This window comes from Catharus ustulatus, chromosome 13 (genome assembly GCF_009819885.2).
Source record: "Catharus ustulatus isolate bCatUst1 chromosome 13, bCatUst1.pri.v2, whole genome shotgun sequence".
Lineage (NCBI taxonomy): Eukaryota > Metazoa > Chordata > Aves > Passeriformes > Turdidae > Catharus > Catharus ustulatus.
This window is the reverse complement of record NC_046233.1, coordinates 10,086,239-10,092,238: the sequence shown is the minus strand read 5'-3', so window position 1 is coordinate 10,092,238 and position 6,000 is coordinate 10,086,239.

Here is a 6,000-nt window from a genome sequence, read left to right as displayed (position 1 = left end):
GCGGGGTCTCTGTGAGGGCCCCTCTGAGACCCCTCCTCAAATGTCCCCGTGTCTCTCCCCAGCATCCGTGGGACGCTGCACTCGGTGGATCAGGTGAGTAGGGGGTCCCAGGGGGGGGTCAATGGGGGTTTTCAGACCCCTCTGACCCCCCCCTTGCTCTCTCCCCAGTACCTGAACATCAAACTGATGGACATCAGCGTCATGGACCCCAAGAAGTACCCGCACATGGTGCGGGGTGGGGGGCTCAGGGGGGTTTGGGGGGGTTCTCAGAGGGTTTCAGTGACTTTTTGGGGGCTGTTCAGGGGTCTCAGGGGGTTTTGGGGGGGAATTTGGGGGTCTCAGTGTGTTTTTGTGGGTCCCACCTGGTTTTTTAGGGGTCTCACTGGGTTTTTTGGGGGTCGTTCAGGGGTCCCACCAGGATTTTGGGGATCCTGGCGGGTTTTGGGGGTCTCATTGAGTTTTTGGGGGCTGCTTGGGGGTCTCAGTGTGTTTTTGGGTATCCCAGTGGAGTTTTAGGGGTCTCAGCAGATTTTTGGGGGGTCTCACCTGGATTTTTGGGGTCTCACCAGGTTTTTGGGGGCCGCTTGAGGTCTCAGTGAGTTTTTGGGGCCTTTCTGGGGTCTCAGAGGTTTTTGGGCTCTCACCGAATTTCGGGGCCTGCTCGGGGGTCTCTGAGTTTTTGGGGGCCCTTTGGGGGTCTCAGTGGGATTTTGGGGGTCTCAGGGGGGTTTTTGGAGGGCCTCACCGAATTTTGGGGGCTCCTTGGGAGGTCTCAGTGGGATTTTGAGGGGAATTCGGGGGTCTCAGTGTGTTTTTGGGTATCCCAGCGGATTTTTAGGGGTCTCAGCAGATTTTTGGGGGGGGGGTCTCACCCAGATTTTTGGGGTCTCACTGGGTTTTTTGGGGCCCCTTCAGGGGTCTCATTGAGTTTTTTGGGGCCCCCCTGCCCAGCTGTCGGTCAAGAACCGCTTCATCCGCGGCTCCGTGGTTCGCTACGTGCAGCTCCCGGCTGACCCCTCCCCAAATTCCAGGAGTCCCCTCCCCAAATTGGGATTTCCCCCCACCCCAAAGCCCTCCCAAAGTGCCCCCAAATTCCTCCCAAAGTGCCCCAAATTTTTCCCCCAAATTCCCCCAGACCCCCCAGGGCTCTGAACCCCAAAATTTCTTGGGGGTCTGAACCACCCAGAGCTCCCTCAAAGCCCCCTAAAACCCTCCAAATTCCCTAAGATTTCCCCACAAAGTCCCCCAATTTCCCCCAAACCCCCCAGAGCTTTGAACCCCAAAATTTCTTGGTGGTCTGAACCACCCAGAGCCCCCCCAAACCGCCCCCAAAGCCCCCCCCAATTGCCCCCAAATTCCCCCCAAAATTCTCCAAAACCCCCTGAATTTCCCCCAAGATCCCCCCTAACCCTCTGCAGGTCTGAACCCCCAAATTCCCTCTGAAATTCCCTCCAAACCCCACCCAGAGCCCCCCCAACCCCCCCAGGGGATCTCACCCTAAACCTCCCCGGGGGTCTCACCCTGAAGGCGTCAGCCACGGCCTCAGCCCCACGGCCTCAGCCCCACGGCCTCAGCCCCACGGCCTCAGCCCCACGGCCTCAGCCCCACGGCCTCAGCCCCTCGCGGGTTGATCCAGGGCAAAATTCCCACAAAAAATTCCCGGCCTGGGGAGGGCAGGGGGCGGTTGGGACCCCCTGGAGGGTCAGGGGGGGTTCCCAGGGGTCCCAGACTCACCGGTGAACAGAACGTCCCCTGGTCCAGCGCCGCCTTCTCGTCCGTCACCGACAGCGCCCGGAGCTGGAGCTGCTCCAGCACCTCCCGGAGCCCCCCGAGCTCAGGGGGGGCAGGGGGTGACGGGGGGCCGGGGGGGGACGTGGGGGGGGGTCACGGAGGGGGACAGCAGGCATGACCCCCCACAACCCACAGAGACCCCTGAACACACAGAAATCCTCTAGAGCCCCCCAAGCTGGGGGGGGATGGGGAGGTCACAGAGGAAGAACACCGGGTTAGAGCCCCACCAAACCCACAGAGCCCCCCCCGGATCCACAGAGACGCCTCAGAGCCCCCCGAGCTGGGGAGGGGGATAGGGGGGGTCATGAGGGGGTCACGGGGTGGGGGACAGCGGACACGACCCCCCCACAGAATCCACAGAGATCCCCCAGAGCCCCCCCATGCACCCCAACCACCCCTGAAATGTGGGATCCAAAAAGGGGGGGGTGGGGGGGTGGGGAAGAGGGGGCGGAGCTCAGGGGATGTCAGAACGCACCCCCCAGCACTCGGGACCCCCAAAATAACGCCCCCCAAATTCCAACACCTCTCCCCATCCTCGGGGTTCAAAAGCTGCTCCAGGACACCCCCCCCCAATATTCCAACCCCACCTGGTGTTTCCCCGGTGGTCCCATCCCCCCAAACCCCCCTGGTGATCCCCCCAACCATAATACCAACGCCCGAACGCCCCCCAAGCCCCCTCCCCATTTCGCCCGGTACCTCCTCGCCGCAGGGAGGTCCCGCCAAGGTCAGCAGTGCCGTCCCCCCGCTGATCCCACCCCCCAAGCCCCCTCCCGATTCCTCCCCCAGGGGGGGCAGCGCCTGCACCAGGGCGTGCGTGAAGTGCCCGAGGTGCTCGGACAAGGCCAGGACCCCTCCCCAAAAATGGGGACTTCTCCCCAAAAACGGGACCTTCCAAAAACGGGACCCCTACCCACACGGGTCCCCCTTGGCCGGGCGGGCAGTTTTGGGGTAAAACGCGGCAGTTTTGGGGCTGCCCTAGGAGGGTCTCACTGGGAAAGGACAAGGAAGAGGAGCGCATGGTGGGAGGGGGGGAAGAAGAAGAAAAGGCGGAGCCTGCGACCTCGGCACCGTGGGGGGAGGACTGGGAGGCGGGGCAGCGCCGCTGATTAACGTGGGCTCATTAGCGATAATTACTGGCGTGCGATAGTCCCTTAGAAACGTCCCTCCTGCATTAAACTGCAGAGAATTTGGGTGCGAACGCCCCTAGAGCTCCCCAGAAAATTCAGCTCCCCCCCACCAAAACCATGATTCCAATCCCATAATGCATTGTGGCGGCCCCCCTACCCATAATGCATTGTGGCGGCCCCCCTACCCATAATGCATTGCGGCCCCGCCTACCCATAATGCATTGCGGCGGCCCCCTACCCATAATGCATTGCAGCCCCGCCTACCCATAATGCATTGCGGCCCCGCCTACCCATAATGCATTGCGGCGGCCCCTACCCATAATGCATTGCGGCCCCGCCTACCCATAATGCATTGCGGCGGCCCCCTACCCATAATGCATTGCGGCGGCCCCTACCCATAATGCATTGCGGCCCCGCCTACCCATAATGCATTGCGGCGGCCCCTACCCATAATACATTGCGGCCCCGCATACCCATAATGCATTGCGGCCCCCGCCTACCCATAATGCATTGCTGTGGCCCCCTTACCCATGATGCATTGCGGGCCCCGCCTACCCATAATGCATTGCGGCTGCCCCTACCCATGATGCATTGCGACCACGCCTACCCATAATGCATTGCGGCCACGCCTACTCATAAAGCACACAGTGTCCATCTAGACTTTCTACTAAAGGGCTTTAGGTTTCTTTCTTTGCTTGGTTTTTTTGCTGCAGGAATTGCATACTTCTGAAATTACAAAAATACAAAAGTCTGGACTATACTTCAAGTTCCCTTAGGAAAATGTAGAGAAGTAAGCAAAAAAAAATACATTGGGACTTGATTTTGGGAAGAGATTTAATCTTTTCTAGGAAGGAAAGAAACACTTCTCGATCTCTGATGCTGCAAGAATTAGTTTGCAGTCTTGCTTGTTCCTCAGTAATTTTTTGCCTTGCACTAAGACACACAAATTCCACAAATACTCCAGCTAACCAAGATTATGCAAACTATTAAAAGCAGACTATCTTCCTCTACTTTAAAAAAAAAAAAAAAAAAGAAAAAAAAAAAAAAAAAAGAAAATTGTTGACATAACACAAATTTTTTCATACAATAATTTCTGAGATGAAGAGACTAGGAAAAAAAATTAAAAGAAAACCAGGAGGAATTTCTGCATTCCTCAGAAAAACACAGATAAGTTATCTTATGTTTAATGGCTCTGACAGTATACGAAGACGCAGTGCCCTAGCACTAGGGCTTCTCTCACAAAATGTCCAGCTGTTATTTACTCACAGTTTTATTTAATCTTAAAGCAAATATGTAGAAAATAAGATAGACTATCAAGGCCTTGGGGTAGGATGAAACCTTGGTGTCTGAGATAAGAGAATCAGTCTCAGGAGAACAAAACCTCCAAACATCAGTATCATTTAGTCTGTAGCTCCTGTAAGTTTTGGTAGGGGCGTGTAGGAGAAATCCACACCAAGGCTTTGCAAGTGATTCACTTCAAGTTTGTGCAGCATCTCTCACCAATTTCATGATACAGTGAAGCACCACTGCTTTTTAAAAAGTCCCCTTTGAACAATCCACTGTGATTCCTAATCTTCCTCAAAAATAATAAGCAAGCTTTTTGTGTTGATGCAGCTTTGTGGAAACAAACACAATTAGACTTCATGCTAAAATGAGCAGCATACTAATTGGAAGTGCTGAATCAATTATTCCCCAGGAATTCAGGGCTATCATCAGTCTGAGATCAGATGTGGTAGTTTATACAGCTTTCACAAATTTCTGATAAAAAATAAACACAGCACAGCCACACTGAGCTTCTACTGTACACTGAAACAGATTTGACCCCTTCCCCACTTCATTTCTTTATGTTAAGCTGATTTGATTTCACAATTTGAAGTGTTCTTATTCCTCCCTCACTGGTATTTTATGAATTCCTGGGCTGGATTTAAAAATGCACAGAATAGCCCTTCACAGGTTAGAGCCGACATGGAGTCTTTCTGAGGGAACCATATGTGTGAAACCCTGTCATTTCTCGGGCTGGAAATGCAAGAGCACTGAACCGACACACGGTGCTCCCAGAGCCATCTGTGTGCGTGTGCTCTCGGTGCCGAACGCCAAGCCCGGGGGAGCCCGGCAGCAGCGCAATCCCATGGCTCCGGCAGAAGCAGAGCTCCCCTCTGTCCTGCTCCGTGTTTCCCTGCCTGCTGATGCTACAGAGAGAAGGTGAGCTGTAGGTTATCTCCTCGGTTCTGTACAGCATCAGTGGCGCTGACTCATTCCCAATCCAGGCATGCCTAGCCAGACCTCTGCAACCTACAGAACAATCCACTCTTCTTGCAAGAACACAAGTGCCAGCTCTGCAATCCTCACAGCAGCACGAGCCAGCTTGGAATTTCTAGGATTAATTCCTTTTCCACGTGCTGGCGTGTAACTCAGTAGCATACATTTTCCTTACAAAATCGGTGATGAACCTCACCCTCAACTGTTACCTCATTCCGATGCTTTCCTGCTTTCTGGTAGTTCTGTAGCAAGGCAAGCCTGGGATGGATAATATGAACAGGATAAAAGATACAAAGAGGCTCTTTCTTTCAGAGTTTTTCTTGGTTTATTCTTCATGGCTTCCAGGGGACAAAGAGGAAGTTTCCCAAAGTTTGGGATCTTTTCTAGGGTTAGGAAAGGGGAGGGGAAACTTGGCCTCCTGCCAGTGGGATAACAGAGGGGTCAGTCCATAGATTTACAAGGGTCACAGGAATTAAGGGACATACCATTCTTAATACATCTTGGGTACAGGGTTACAACACTCAAACAGAAAGGAACATTTTAAAAGCCAACCCTGGTGCGGGTTTGGTCTCTTTTTCCTTCTCAGTGCTGTCACTAGGTGAGGTTTGAACAGACAACAATAAACGATTTGTTGAAGTGTGATTTAATTAGAACAGCACAGATGTTTTCATTAATCTGTCCTATTTTCCAGTAATGTGTGTTTCTCTTCTTCCATTGCGGATTAAAATACTTTATGACTCTAATATGACCTGCACTTCTCTGTATCTGATGTCTCTCACCTATCCCCCTTTTAAATAGCCAAAAGCAAGACAGCTTCACTAGG